General features: G+C 33.2%; 1 protein-coding gene and 1 pseudogene across 5 annotated transcripts in view; both read left to right on the plus strand.

The window, feature by feature from the left end:
- GALNT13 (polypeptide N-acetylgalactosaminyltransferase 13) overlaps positions 1–16,709 on the plus strand; it is a 426,836-nt gene that overhangs the window by 106,288 nt on the left and 303,839 nt on the right. The gene's annotated exons all lie outside the window — the stretch shown is intronic.
- Positions 15,113–16,709, plus strand: part of LOC121150789 — a 35,672-nt pseudogene continuing 34,075 nt past the window's right edge.

Below are 16,709 nucleotides of genomic sequence, written 5' to 3' on the forward strand. Positions count from 1 at the left end.
CAGAGAAATAGGCAATGTGGTCACAGGTATCTTTATTTCTTGGTTCTAGTTCACAGAATTTTCACTGTGTGTTTTTAAACATTTTGATTTCATTCAGTACTTTTCCTACAAGAAAAAAAAATGCTTATTTGTAAATGATGCATGTTTAGCAAGCATAAAATAAAATTAATTTTTAATCTTACCCTCAAACAATTTCTGTTAATGATTTTTGTGTATATAACCATTTTTCATCAACATGAAAATGTACATACAAACACGCAGCACATTAATTTTAACTAAACTTTAAACAGTAGTGTATAATTTTACATCCTGTTATTTTTGTTTTACATAATGATTAATTGGGGAAGTGTTTTTATTTCCTATGATGCCATTTAATTAAACATTTTCCGGGCCCGGCACGGTGGCGCAAGTAGTTAAGGTCCTCGCCTTGCACGGCCGGGATCCCATATGGGCGCCGGTTTTATCCCTGCAGCCCTGCTTCCCTTCCAGCTCCCTGCCTGTGGCCTGGGGAAGAAGTCGAGGACAGCCCAAAGCTTTGGGACCCTGCACCCGCATGGGAGACCCGGAAGAGGCTCCTGGCTTCGGATCGGCAGAGTATCGGCCGTTGCGGCTCACTTAGGGAGTGAATCATCGGAGGGAAGATCTTCCTCTCTGTCTCTCCTCTCTGTATATCTGCCTTTCCAATTAAAAAAAAATAATAAAAATAAATCTTAAAAAAATTAAATATTTTCCTATTTATGACTTTTTTACTATACAGAATATTAATGATAGCCTTATTGAAACCTTTTTTTTGTTTTTTATTTATTTAAAAACTTTTTGAAATGCCCATTTTGTACCATGCACTTTGATAATTGCACAATAAGATGTGTTCTTTTTTTTTTTAAAGATTTATTTATTTATTGGAAAGTCAGATATACAGAGAGGAGGAGAGACAGAGAGGAAGATCTTCCGTCCAATGATTCACTCCCCAAGTGAGCGCAATGGCTGGTGCTATGCCGATCTGAAGCCAGGATCCAGGAGCTTCTTCCGGTTATCCCACGTGGGTGCAAGATCCCAAAGCCTTGGGCTGTCCTTGACTGCTTTCCCAGGCCACAAGCAGGGAGCTGGATGGGAAGTGGAGCTGCTGGGATTAGAACCGGTGCCCATATGGGATCCTGGGGTGTTCAAGACAAGGACTTTAGCTGCTAGGGCAGCTAAAGGAGGACTTGTGCTGGGCCCAAGATGTGTTCTTTGATTTTGTTAGAACTAGACATTTATGTGAAAGTAGTGCACAAACAATACTTTTCTTAAATTCTGGAGTTTGGCGTTTCTTTGAGGGAAATTAGGCAAGTACTTGCTCCTTAAGGGGAAACTGGATATTGAGGTGAGTTCAGACATTATGAATGAATCACTGAAAAGAGATAAATTAGAAATCTGAGAAGGACTCAGCTCTTGAACTAGGTGTGATGGCGGACTTATTTGACATATAAATAATGGATATCACTGAAGGTTCTAAGTATGTTAGGGCAGATCTAGTTAGATTTGCATTTTAAGTTAATTACATGACAGTAAAAGATGGATTAATCAAGTGTTAAACTTGAAGTGAGGAAGCTATTGGAAGAGAGAAATCTATTGAAACAGCCTGTGTAGTAAATGAGATCCAATACTTCCACATTACTAGTGGAGAAAGATTATGTGATGGGTTTATTGAAAAGATAATTTATGGTATTTACAAACTATCTGAGTGTCAGAAAGTGAATTGCAAGGAGAATGCAGATTGCTCAGTCTTCTGGATGCTGCTGTTATATGATATGCAGAGAGCCAGATTTAGTGTGAAGATAAGGAGTTGATTTGGCTGTGTTAGGCTGTGAATTAGCAGTCAGCTGGCATGTATTGTAGTAACTGTACTGTAGTAACAAAATCTAACAGGCTGAGTACCTTGCTGGGGCCTCAGGGAACCACTAGGAGTAGAACCAGTAAAGGTTCTTTCCTTGCTTTGCTGAGGACTTCTTTCTCTCTGGTCTCACATGGAAGAGAGAGCATATTTGCTATCTCATTCTCTCTTTCCTCCCTTCCTTTGTCTGTTCTTTACAAGGTTACCATTCTACCAGATTAAGACTCCATCATAGGATCCTTTAGATTCCATCTTAGGAACCTAAACCGATGAGTTTGTGGAGGATATATTTGCATCCATTTTGGTGAGATGAATCTGGAACTTGGTGTAGTCCTGGAACTGCAAGTGCAAGTCGAAATGTGCCTTATATGAGACTGAATGAGTGTGACCAGTTGTACATTCAGAGAAATAAGGACAATGTGTCAGAACAGCATTATTTTTTTTTTAAGCTTCAAAGAGGGGTTTTCTTATCATCTGACAAAGAATAGTCAGGGCTTTTGAAAACAAGTAGATACCAGGATGATTCTGAATGGAAAGAAGCCGAGAGTTTTGTGTTTAATTGAAGATTAGACTGTGTTAAATGACAGAAGAAATAAATGAGAGAGAAACTATTTTACTTAAACTTGCTAGATCCCAATGCCTAGGTCTTGTAACATGAGATATTGCTGATCTGTACACTTAATCTCACATCTTCTTTGTATCGACTTTTTCTTTAGCTCTTCTATTTGTTTTGTTTATTACTGTTTTAATGTTCATTACTTATAATGAATAGTGCCAGCAGCATCACCTTGGTCTTGCCAATTATATAGAAATATTGTAAAGTTGCTACTATTCCACCATCAGTAGTTTTGTATTTTTAATGGTTGAACTTTAAAAATGAAATGTTGCCTTACTAGAGGCTGCAAAAAGTTACTGATTATTGAATGGAGAGAATCTATCTCATTGGAGAAAATATCTCACAGTTTCACTTTAGGAGCTCAACCTTGCTAGGTTTCAGTTTGAAGTTTGAATAACATGTGAGATACATAACACAGAAGACAAAAGCTTGAAAGTGCTTAAGCATGACATTTCCTTGTAGAATAAAAAATAGTTTTTCAGAAATATATACATACACACACACACACACATATATATGTATGTATTAAAAGTATCCATTAAGAGTGTTAGCAGAAGAGTTACTGTGTAATATCTAGAGTCATTGGGGTGAGGAAGAATAAATAACAAGTAGGAATGTATCTCCAGATATTTCCAGTGAATAGGCAGCTAAATGGTATAGATAAATTTCCTATGGTTTAGCAATTAAAATGTCAAGAAATTAAGCAGGATATATGTTTTTCAATTGGTCTTAAATATTATTATGCATCAAAAATGTTTCAAGTGTGGTGAATTGTGAATATTTTTGGGATGAACATTGCCTAAAAAAAAAAAAAACAAACAGTTTCGTAAGTTTTTCATTTTTCTGTTACATCAAATATAAACCAATAAACCTTGGTCTTCATTTGGTTGTAGCTGCAGTTCTGGAGTATTGAGGTCAAAGAAAGCTGAAAAATATACAGTATTTGAGATAGTCATCATAATTAGGACTGTAGGAAATGTTGATCGTATCATTAAACAATTTTCTGAAGTTTTAGGTATTTAGAGGATTCAAATGCTATATAAAATCAGTTTACTTTGTTGCTTATTGTTTTGCATTTGCATTTTGCAAAGATATAAATTTGATTATTCTGATAAATTAATTTTTCCCAAGTATATGATTATTGCTTTTTAATCCAGTAGCTCAAAATCATAACTTACAAGTTCCTTCTTGTTTTATGACTTGCTCTACTATGTTTTGAGATGTGAAATTTTGCATAAACATCTCTTTTACTTGGGGAATTTGTATTACATCTACTTCTTTTTACCTAAAAAACATACTTTATGAAAAGGCAGTGTATTTGTTCTATTATTTTACCTTCTCAAATATTTATTGATTCTTAATAAATAACAGTCATTGTTCTGTGATGATTTTACCAAATTCCTTACAGTGTATCAGAAATTGAAAGAGCTCAGGCTGCTTATTTAGTGTGTCTTCTATCCTTATTAGAATTTGTTTATGACTTAGTCATAACTTTCAAATCTGTTACATGCTCATATTTTTATAAACAAATACATGTTATAGCATATACAGTAAAAACTAAGCAAGAGACAGCTTCTGTTGGGAAACACAAAGCTGAAAAAGAGTTATTTCTCTTAACTTTGGAAAAGACAAACAACAGCAACAAACTGCAGTCTCTGAAAGTGCAGCTTTCCCTGGGGACTTACGTCATAGGGCATTCTTTAGTGAGCTGGGAGCAGAGAGCAGCACACTAACTTGAAATTTGCCTTACGGCACGAGCACTTATTTTCCTAGGGCGGATGAATCATACAGCAGTAAGATTTAGCTAGACCTTTTATGTAATTGGTAACTCCAGTTGTGGATAGAAAGAGAACATAGAATACCTGTTAGCTGAAGATGTGGGAAATGTTTACCTACTTTCACACTTTTCTTCATGGCTCCCAAATGGTTCTCATTAGACCAAAATCAAACAAAGAAAAAACAAATACTATTTAGAATTTTCATAAAGTTATCACTTTTATTATTGGCCCAATGGATATGTAAGGTATATGCTTTTTCAGAAAGATAGAAAACATTTTGTAAATATTAAGAAAAGTATTGGCTTGAAAGGAGTACATCAAACTTATTCTTGTGGTAGAGCTGAAAAACCATTGAATGTGGTAAAAAGAGCAGAAAAGTAACACATTTTTTTTTCTAAGGAAAAGAAAAGAATATATCTTGGTCCCAGGAGTACAATTGAAGGAGAAATTAAAATATTGAGAAGGCCACACCTCTATGTCTGAAGGTTAGTTAGTGCAAAGATAGCACCTAAATAGGATTCTTCATGAAACAGACTCGCAAACCTGGTGGAACAAGTTACAGTGAAATGCTATGAGAAAAGTAATAGAGCATGCAGAGACACCTCTGAGGCACAGCAGACAGGGAATTGTTCAGGTTGATAGTGCAGCAGATGTTCAGGGAAAATAAAAAGTAACCGTGTTAAGATAAGATAATACTAGGAGAATTTGAACCATGTGACAAAAAGTAACCCTGGTAACAGTAAATCCCAAACCTGGCTCAGTAACTGAGTAGATTGATTGAAACTCCAGTGTTAACAGAAGGATTGCCTCATTTAAAAACATAAAAGCTATTCACTCAGTCTCTAATGTCCTACACAAGATGTTCAGCTTCAAGCAAGATTGATGAGGCTTACGAAATGACAAGACCAAAAAAGGACACTGTGCCATGATAAAAGGAATCCAAGAGGAGTGAACAATTGGGATAGTGGCTAAGTCACCGTCTGAGACACACACATCATGGAATGCCTATTTGAAACCCTAGCTCCCCTGCTTCTCATTCAGCTTCCTGTGAATGTGCATCATAGGAGGGCAGCAAATGATGCCTAAAGTGCTGTGTCCTCACCATTCTTTTGTGGGATCTAGATGGAGTTCTAGGTACCTGGCTTCATCTTCAGCCCTAGCTAATATTGAAATGAATCAGAAGATGAAGATCTTTTTGTCCCTGTGTTTTCAAATAAAAAAAAATCAAATGAAATAATAAAAAAAGATAATTCAACAGAGCAAAGATCTGACTGAAGTACTAGAATTACCAGATAGAAACTTGAAGGTATCTATTAATATTTTAAAGACCTAATGGAAGATTTGGTCAATAATCTTATAGGTAATTTTATCAGAGAACTGAAAACCATAAGGAAGAATTAAATGGGAAACATAGAATCAGTCAATAGAAGTGACAAATACCTTTGATGTGCTCATCTGTATGCTTGGTGCAGCTGAAGAATGAATGATCTTACTTTGATGTAGGTCAACAGAAATTACACTGAAAAACAAAGGTGAAAATAACTGTCCACAGAACACACAAACATTGCAGCAAAGCCAGTAGCTGCTGCCCGGCATTTTCCAATTCCTGTTATAACAGTGTTTAATATGTGCTGTTCTTTGCTGGTGAAACAGAAGAATGAGAGCTAAGGAGTACTTGCATAAATAATATTTTCTAAAATTAATGGGAATTTAATGAAAAGAGAATTTAATGAGAAATGCCAAGTACAAACTAAAGAAGCTAAAAGAATAAATTAATATGCACACACATGCCTGTGAACTTCAATTATATTAAAATTATTCTCAATTAAAGATAAAAGGGCAAATTTGAAGATATGTAGAGAAAGAGATACTGCAAGCAGCAGATTTCTCAGCAGAGGTGATGCAAGTCAGAAGTGAAAAGAATGGTTTCTTGTGAGAGCTAAACGATAAGAACTGTCAGTCTAGAATTCTGCATCTACAGAAACTTACCACTCTGAAGAAATAAGCCGTTGTTTTGATAAACAAAAATAGAATGCGTTACCAGTAGAATTGTTTTATAAGAATTATTAAAGGGGATTACTTAGGGATGTGGACTGTAATGCTAGAGGTAAACTTGGATAGACAGAAGTAAGTTAATAACAGCCCCTTGTTTTTAATTGCTCCAGAAGATGCCTGTTCTGCAGTACTAACTAGTACCAACGCAATGTTTCTTTATTTTTCATGAAAAGGCACATGACAAAATGGCACAAATGAATGGGTGGATCAAGAATCGAGTTATAATGTTACACATTTTTATGTTAAACAATATAATATTGTTAATTGATTACAGGTTAAAGTGTATAATGTAATGCCTGAATTGGACATTAGATAGTTTTGAGGACACATTTGTTTTCAGTGAATAGAAGAGGTAATAATGAACTACAAAAACTTCAAGCTAAATAAGAGAAGAGTGGAAAAAGGTACAGAAATAGAAAAGAGAAGTAATGGATTGAACAGAGAACAAGCATGAAGAAGTAGGTTTTTGTTCTAGTAACATTAATAATCACATAGCCAAAAAACACTAATTCAGAGTTATAAAAAATAATTAGTAGATAATAAAAGCAGATTACAGGTATATACTATCTACTAGTAACTGATAATATTTTTAAGAATGTTAGAAGGTCAGGCATTTACATTGGAGCTTAAGATGCTTGCCTCCCAAATCGGAGTGACTAGGTTTGCAGGCTCTTGCTGGTACACATCCCATGAAACAGTTAATGATGGCCCTGGTACTGGAGTTTTTTGGTACTAATGTGGAAGACTTGAATGGAGTCCCTGAGCATCCATTGTGAAGCAGTGGATGAAGGAACTTTTCCACGTCTCCCACTCCCTCATGCCCTCCATCCTCCTCTCCCTATCCTTCCTCTTCCTCTGCACATTGTTCTGTGTTGCAACTCCCTTTCCTGCCTCATCCTCTCTGTTCTTTCCAATGAATAAAAGTAATAAAAAATGTGAAGCTTTGAATAATTTATGAAACACATGTTTTGAATGCCCTATGGTAAAAGAATAGGGAAAAGTCATGGAATTTCAAAAGGGGAAGCTTGAGTAGCACTACTATTATTAGTAGGTTTCAAATAATATACAGTAACAAGATTAAAGAATAACAGTAAGTGCTGGTGACATGCTATAGCCAGCTAGCGCTCTACCCTGCGGTGTTGGCATCTCATATGGTGCCAGTTCTCATTCTGTCTGCTCTTTTTCTGATCCAGCTCTCTGCTTGTGGCCTAAGAAAGCATGATAGGATGGCCCAAATCCTTGGGACCCTGCACCCACATGGAATATCTGGAAGAAGCTCCTGGCTCCCAGATTCTGTGGACACAAATAATTAAATTTAAAATAAAGAAATACATCCAGAATATCTGCAGATATTTAGAAGTGAAATGCACATGAATCAGCAGCTTCAGATAATTTAAATATTTTTAATGTTTGAAATGACAGTTTCAATGGTTATGAGATATCAGAATAACAGTTCACAGTGGAAAAGTTATAGATTTGATGCTTAGGGATGCTTTAGATTAGATGCTATAGATTTGATGTTTCATTCCAAAATACTAGTAACATAAAATTAAATTAAAATAAACAGAGTAGCAAGTAATACATGGAATAGCAGTAATCAATTAAATTGAAAATAGATCAATAAAGACAATCAGTGATGTGAAGAACTGGTGTTTGGGGAAAAAAAATCACTGAAGTCGACAAACCTCTGGTCAGTCTTACCAAGAAAAATAAGAACTGGCATACATGTCAAATTGGAAATGAAAGAGTACATGTTACTGCAGGCTCCACACTGTTAAGTGATAATTAGGGGTTATTACAAATTTATATGATACAGTTAGATGAAAGACATAAAACTGTGTAAAAATAGATTACATGAATAGTTTAGTTACTAAAATCCATTAATAAAATTTCAGTGTTTAGATTGATTAATAGGTGAAATATGCTAAATTTTTGAGGGTGAAATGACACAAAGTCTACAGTTTCCTCCAAAAAAAAAAAAAACATACTTTCAATTCATTGAAAATCAAGACTGTAAAAACATAACCAGGAAAATATATTCACCGATAGACCAATAACTCTCATAAGAACAGTGAGAAAAATCTTGAATGAAACATTAGGGAAATAAACAATACATTAAAATTATAATATATTGTGATGGAGTGCGACCCAAATGGAAAGTCATGAGCTGGCTAAATTCAAGCAATTTCAGATTAACTAGCATTGCATTTATTATTGATTAACTATTTTCTTTTTTGTGTTAGAAATAAAGCATGTAGAATGGGACATTTTAGTTTTCACATTTAACCTGTAGTGTGCAAATATAGTGAAATCTCTTTATTCTAGGGATTGTTTTAATTGGAAATTTCTGCACATAATGTTGTATATTAATATGTCTTAATCACAAAAATATAGTCCAGATCTCCCAATTTTGATAATTTTCTCAAGCCTGTAGAAGAAATTCCCTGCAGATGGATAATCAGTTGAAACAGTGACATGTTAGAAACCACTGGGCAGGTGTTAGGACTGTGCTGTGGTACACCTGGTGAAGCCGCTGCCTTGGCACTGTGTTCCTGTGTGTGTGCAGGTTTGCATCCCAGATCCTTCACTTCTGATCCTTCTTCCTGATTTTCTGCCTGGGAAAACAGAGGAGCATGAACCAAGTGCTTGGGCTGCTGCACAGATGTGGGAGAACTGAAGACACTCCTGGATCTTGGCTTCAGAGAGGTCTAGGGCTGTCTTTTGAGGCCATTTCGAGAGGAACCAAGCAGATAGATAAAGATCTCTTTCTGTGTGACTCAGCCTTGCAAATAAAAAGCAAAAACATAATTTTAATATGCCATTGACCTGTGTTTGACATATTCAATAAATATTGAGTTAAACTGGATTAAGGATCAATGTAGAATAAACAATTTAGTGTCTTCAAAAGAGGAAAAACATCTGTGACTTAAGACGTAAAATTCTTAGAATGAATGCATTTAACTGCAGCAAAATAATTTAAAAAAATAATTTAAAAAAATATTTGTTTATCTCACTTAAAAGTCAGAATTTCAGAGAAATACACTGGTTTTCTCCCCATTTGGCCATCATGGCCAGGGCTGGGCTGGACTCGGGGCTGAACTGGACCCAAAGCTGGGATCTCGGAGTTTGTTCCAGGTTTCCCTTATGAGTATAGGAACATAAGGGTAAAAGGTGAGCAATCCCTTTATCAAAACATAAATTGATGGGAAATAAGCTTATTAAAAGATGATCAAACTCATTGGCTGTTAGAGAAATACAAATGAAAAACAAGATACCACTACATACCTGTTACTATAAAATAAAAAATACTTAGATTGAAGAAATGGGGAAAATATGAAGCATTAAAAAGTCTCAGAACTTGTAACTGAAAATGGAAATAACCCAGTTATTTTGATAAACTTTTTTTGTTTTTGTACATTTAATAATTATTAATATAAAGGGAATAGATTTCATGTATTTCAGAAGTATAATTCTAAGGAGATAACCAAATTTCCCTTTTTCCCTTCCTCCCTCCCTCCCTCCCTTCCTTCCTTCCTTCCTTCCTTCCTTCCTTCCTTCCTTCCTTCCTTCCTTCCTTCCTTCTTTTCCTCTCTTTCTTTTGCTTTTGGCAATAACTTGACATTCAATTTATTTTGTAATTCCAGGCTTAATGCACCACTAGCCATGATGTTTAGCAAGTTACAACGTAGAAGGGATACCGTTCAACGGGAGTAGCTACAACATGTATAAACAATAACCAAATAATAAGCGTCATTCTTACACTTTTTTGGGATTCAGTCATAACTGAATATTTTTCTTCTGCAGAATGGCTTATTTCAGTGAGCATAATGGTTTTCAATTGAAACTATTTTGTTGAAAAGTAGTTTCTTTCTTTTAAACTTTTTTTAATTTATTGCTTTCCATAATAGAGTTTTATAGGAATAGGGGTTCCTCTCTTACTCTCCCCTACTTCTTTGACCCCCTTTCCGATCCCCCAGTTTGTCTCCATGCTATCACAGTAGTATAGTCCTTCAGTGCAAGTTGCAATTTCAACTTTCTGATATTTAAATGTATTATGACACACTAAATGTAGGCAAAGTTAGAAAACCTACAATTGTAGTATAAAGTTGAATTTATTAGTTTAATTGGGAGTCGTATTTTTTTAAGTAGGGTGCAGATGCTTTTTTTATGGCAGAGTATATTTTATAGGTTAATATATTCTAGCATGTATATATAACATATTTTCTTTATCCATTTAACCATTGAGGTTTGTTATTGTGAATTGAGATGCTATAACATGGAGATACAAATAACACATCTGCTGATTCTATTTAGGTAAATTCCCAGGAGTAGAAAGGCTGGTTAATGAAGTTAAACTTAATACATAGCTCAGTAATGACACTACTGGTTATGTAGGTAAGATAATTGAAAACTTATATTCAGACAAAATTTGATTCATAAATATTTTATCATCATTATTCATAATCACCATAAACTTGAGACAATGAACTAATCATTCAGTTATTTAATAAGCTAAGCATAGTATTTTCTAGCAATGGGCACCCTGCCCTAAAATGGAATGAACTAATGTATGCAAAAACATCATTGTAAACTGTCTGATTCCATATATACGATACTTTGGAATATCAAAGCAAATATGTTTTTTAAAAATAAATATTAGAAGGAAGCTGGATAACAAATCTTGGATATGCCTATATATACCCAAGCAGAATACCTACACATACCTAAGAAACCCAAGCAGCCAGGATTCTAATCAGACCCTCCTATATGAGATGTGGCCATTCCATTTGGAAACTTAACTTCTGAGTCAAAAACAAGACTAGAATTTTGAGTTGATGCTAGATCTGAGTTGTATTTACATGTATCGAGTACAAACAATGCTAGTAAGAAAATTAGCAGATATCTATTATCATATATATGTTGAACGTATACTTGGAGGTCTTAGTATCATTGTGTTATAAATGTAAAAATAGAATTTAGTGCTCAAGTATAGCAGAATGAAAATAAATGTTTCTCATCAAAATGAAACTATCTTCCCATGTTTAATATTGTAGATCTGAACAAATCTTGGTTTGTTGCTATCAGCATACCTGTCTTCTTATTATGTACTGGTTTCCTGTGAATTGTAACGGTTTTCTATATTCCACTTCTTTACAATTAAAGCTGATGGATATTTCTTCCAAAGTGTATGTAAGTGTATCTATTCTTAACAATTATCAATTAAATCAAACTTTGCTGCATTTATTAATGCAGTTTTCTAACTGCTATTGTTCAGTCTAAGAAATAATGCTATAGCAACAGTGATTAACCTAGAGGCAATCCTAAATCATAATAACAGAATATTTCATTTGTCCCTCCTTTGTTTAGATTTGCTTCTTTGGAAAATAGCAAAAATTTATCCTTTGATGTACCCAAAATGTTTTAATCGCCTAGAATGTGAGTCACAAATTCTGCATTGCAAATAACATCAAAAATGAGTTTAGCTTATATAAAATGTATAAAATAATGATCAAAAATTGAGAGAATTGTTTTATTATAAACATTTTATGTATCTTAGACTCTATTCTAAAAGTTTAAATCAGGCTTTGCTTATTATTGATTGTTTCATGTGATGTATAAAAGTAATGACAAGGGAATATGGCTTTTAATGCATATAATTATTTTCATGAACATTTGTATATTATTTTATGCATATGGTGGTTTCTGCTACTTTTCTCAATCTATTTTTGAAGATGTATAATAATTTGGAAAACAAAGTGATACAGATAGAAATGGGAGAAAGAGATCTTCCATCTGATCCAAATGGCCACAGCAGTTAGAAAAAGGCAATCCTGGAACGAACCAGGTGTGCCATTATGAATTTTCATGTGTATGGCAAAAACCCACTTTATTAGGGCAACTTCTGTTGACTTTTGAGGCTCATTAGTATGAAGTTGAACTCGGAGTTGAGTGCACTGGGTCTGAATGAGTAGCTTAGTATGGGATACTGCCATATCAAGTCAAGGTTTTGTCCCTTGATAATTTTTAAATATTTTATGCCATTATGTGATGTAAAGTCATCTGGCCCTAATATTCTAAGAATGTAATAAAATTAAGTCTAGAAAAACACAGAAAGATGGTTTATATGCTTGACTGATCAATGGAATTACTCTTGGAATTCTAAAGACATATTGATCGATTAATTCTACCCAGAAATTCGCTTAATTGAATTCTCTAAATGTTAAATGTTTGAAACGATGAATATATTGCTTTTATTGGACATTACACAATGTCTATATATACCAAAACATATGACCCCATAAATATAATTTTAGCTATCCCTTAATTTTAAAGTAATATTTTGCATAGGCTATGTAAAATTAACTTGATGGTAGCAATAGGCAGCAATGTTTTATAGTCACTGGTCTGGAATGTATATTTTACATACGATTTTAATAAGCAAAAAGTTCTTAGGTATTTTGGAGCAAGAATAACTATTTTATTGACATTGCATGGTTTAAAAATGCCAGGAAGTTATTTTTATAAGGAACTTAAAAGATGATTTGTTTGCCATATGTTCAGCTTTTATTGCAATCTTCAGGAAAATGGGTTTGAATTAAGGTGTAATCTGTTGTTTTTGAGAGGTCTATTCAATGGGAAATGGCTCAATTTCACAGAAGATGTGGATTTGAGTGGTGATTCTGGGCTTCTTAAGAAACTTGTTTCCTTATTGCAGTTTAAATCAGTTTTTACGATGTTTTGAAGATTAATTGCTGTGGGCAAAATAAATTCTTAAAAGAAATTTTCTGTAACATTTCAGGTATGATTCACTGTGATTGTACCCTACTTTGGCCTGTCAGAACTGAAGTGTTTTAGATCTTAAGTTTTTGCTGAATGACATATTTAACTCATTCATATGTTTGCTCATTAAATAATCATTTGTATATTTATTAGACACCTGTTAGGTATTAACAGTACTGAGTCAAGTGTAAATCACTGTCTAATGCAAAAGTAACATGTAGCAGGTGAGTTCACACAATTTAGAAACTGGGATTAAGAGATTGAGATGGATATTGTGGCACAGTGAATTAGGCTGCTGCTTGGATTCCCAGCTTGTTCTCTTTAATTCTGACTTTCAGTAAGTAAACAAAGCAATGTATTTGAAAATGCAGGCTATCTGAGGACAAACATTTTTGAAATGTGTATATTTAGGGTCTAAGACCATAGTCATTGCATACTTTGAATCTATTTGTAAAAATTACTTTATCAAATTACATGTACATTACCATTATCTTTCACTTTATGATCATTGTCATGAGTCAAACATTTTGTGCTATTAATATGCCTGTTTTCATGAAAAATGTGCATGTAGGTTTATCTGCTGTCTCTTTATGATAAGAATTGCATATGGCACAATGTTTAAAATGTGTTACATCTTAAAATTTTAAACTATCAATTACAGATAGAGAACAACAAGGAAAGCTTAGAACCAGACAGGAAATGATCAACGTGGACTCACATATACCTTACTAGGTAGGACACAAAGATAAGTTACGTCTCACTAAGGTATTGAAGATTACTCTGCACATCCCTCCTAAAAGTGTTCTGTGCCTCAATTGTTGACATATGCCTTGTTAGCATTATAAACCAGTTTTGACTATCCTAAAATCTAACAAGTTCAGCAAAAATTATGCTTCAATAGTATAAACTGGTAAATACTAAAATGAAAATAGACATGAGAGAGCTGAATAGTACGCTATAGCCATTATAAGGTGCATAGAAGACAGTAGTATATAAAATAAAATTGAAATGTCAATGAAGTAGTCACAGGATATGATTAAGAACTTGAATTTTCTAACATATTGGTTATTCAATACCATGTCAATTAACTTCCTAATGTTGTAAATTATTGTTGATGTTATGTTGTGGCTTTTAATTGGTCGAGATGATATTCTGCCAGCTCTGCCTTCAGACCAGAGATGGTTTCTCCAAGAAACCGTTGAATTTATTTGTTTAATAAGATGTTGGACTCTATGCTTTGTATACGCTTGCCATGAAAGAATCTTGACTGGATTTGAACTATACTACTGCAGTAATGTGGAGGAATCCACCTGGGGGGAGGGTATGAAGAGGTTTTGGTGGAATCCCAGAACCTACGAAACTGTGTCACAAAATGAAATGTAATTAATTAAAAAAAAAAAGAAAACCTACTTGTTTAACACAGAAAAAACATTTTTTTAAATACAGATTTTAAGGAATAAACAAGTAAATGTAGAAAAAAAAGAAAAAAAACCAAATAAATATATGCATATGTTACCAAAAAAAAACTATTTGAAATAAACTCATCAACTTTTGATATTCATGAATATTTTTTATAATATAGATTCCAGGAACTTTTGATGGCAACTCAATTGAGTGGATTTAAAAATATTTTGCATAAATAAACTTGAATACCTTTTCAGATACTTTTGAGGTGTTATCATATATAACATGTGCATTTTATAATTACGCATTTTAAGGGATGAAGTAAGATAAAAATTTTGTAGTTTTTGGAAGCTAAAGCAAGTATCTTCAAATGTAAGACATGTTTTTGTTGTTTGTCAAATAGTTTAATTCATTGAGTAGAATTCACAGTGATTAAATATTCTTATTAAGGGCTCATATAAATTAGTGGATAGAGAGCCAGGCTCAGAAACCATGTTGTCTAGGTTCTAATTTTTTGCTCTATGCTAATCACATACACCTGATTTTTAATTCCTTTTGCTGTATTTGTCAAATAAAATAATGAAACCTTTGGAGTTATTATGTAGGATGAATCAGGTAACAGGTGTAAAAGCTTTGGAGTGATACTTGACAAACAAACATTAATTAATGTTGACTATTGCTTTAAAGTTTTATTACTTTGGTCATTTTGCTTTTTTGTGAAGAATGTTTTTCTGTGTTTTTTATGCATCAGAATGTTAAACTGGAAATGCTATATTCTTAAAGTAGTTATGGTACCAAACAGAAAAATTGTCTCATCTGTAAGATATAGGAAAATGTTGGGTAAAGTTAAAATACTTTGAAATCAGCATATATATTTTTTCTTATTTCTGACTCAGACATTTTTCTCATCATTATTCACAAGATGCTCACAACCCTATATATTGCCATGTGGTAATTATAAAGTGAACATCTGTTTACAGTGTTCTGTTATGAAACTTCATCAGCAGAAAAATGTGCAAACACATACAAAGATTTTAGAATTGTAGCTAGGGCATAATTTTATAATGGTTCAGTTTGACTTTCCATTATGGATAGGACCTACTTACAAGCTGAGCCATATCATTCAGATAGACTGTAATTTTGAATTCATGTGGTCTTTGGTTAAAATTTTTACTTTTTAGATTTCGGATTTTGAGAAGAAGGGTTATAGGATGTATGGGTGCTTCTTCGAGGGCCGGGTATGTTTTGTTATAACAATTACTCTACCTATCTTAAGTGGGGATGCTGCTGACATGTTTAAACTATTCTTTTGCTTATTTTTGCAAAGATTATATGATTAACATCAGCTCTTGACTCTGAGACTTGTGACTATTTTTAAAAATTATCTTTAATATAATGCTTTCATTTAGAGAAATGCAAGTTTTTTTTTGTTTTCCAGTTTTACTATTTTATCTCAGAAGATTTTCTGTAGCATCGTGTTTTGATAGCATATTGTAATATATCTAGCCTGACTGAGTGTAAACACAATGTGAAGATTACATCCAAGAAGAGATTACATGTAAAATGAGAAATATATCATAAATTAATTTATATAAATTTTCTATAGAACTATGAAATCACTTGACAAATGAGGACTGCAGAATTTTTGAGGCTGGACTGATTCTGTTGATAGTATGCTTGTGTGTGTGTGTGTTTGTGTACATTTTATATTGCTTTACACTTTTGCATATACATTTAAATATAGATTTAATATATTAGCACATTTCTTTACATATTATAAATATATTTATAAATTTATATGCACATATATAAACATTTTATATATTTAAATATAAAATATATAAATCATTTTGTCAGAAGATTTTATAGACATGAGTAACAGACAAGATAGACATATATATATACAGACAGAAGATATGTATATATATCATATATATAAAGAATGTCTTTTTATGATATAAACCACAATTGGTATGTATTTCTGCAAATAAAGTACCTGCCTTTCACAATAATTTTAGATGGAATTTATAATGAACACCTCATTCAAATATTATTATTGCTACTTTGTTTCCATGTTTCTTTTCCATGTGCTAATTGATCAGAAACAAGGTTGAACTAAAGTATTATATTTTCTCTATTACACTGCTGATAGTATATTGCCAAAATTTGTGTTATATTGCCCAGGTTATTTGTTTGTTAACAC

Source organism: Ochotona curzoniae, unplaced genomic scaffold, assembly GCF_017591425.1.
Source record: "Ochotona curzoniae isolate NIBS_2020 unplaced genomic scaffold, NIBS_Ocur_1.0 contig_2210, whole genome shotgun sequence".
Taxonomy (NCBI): Eukaryota; Metazoa; Chordata; class Mammalia; order Lagomorpha; family Ochotonidae; genus Ochotona; species Ochotona curzoniae.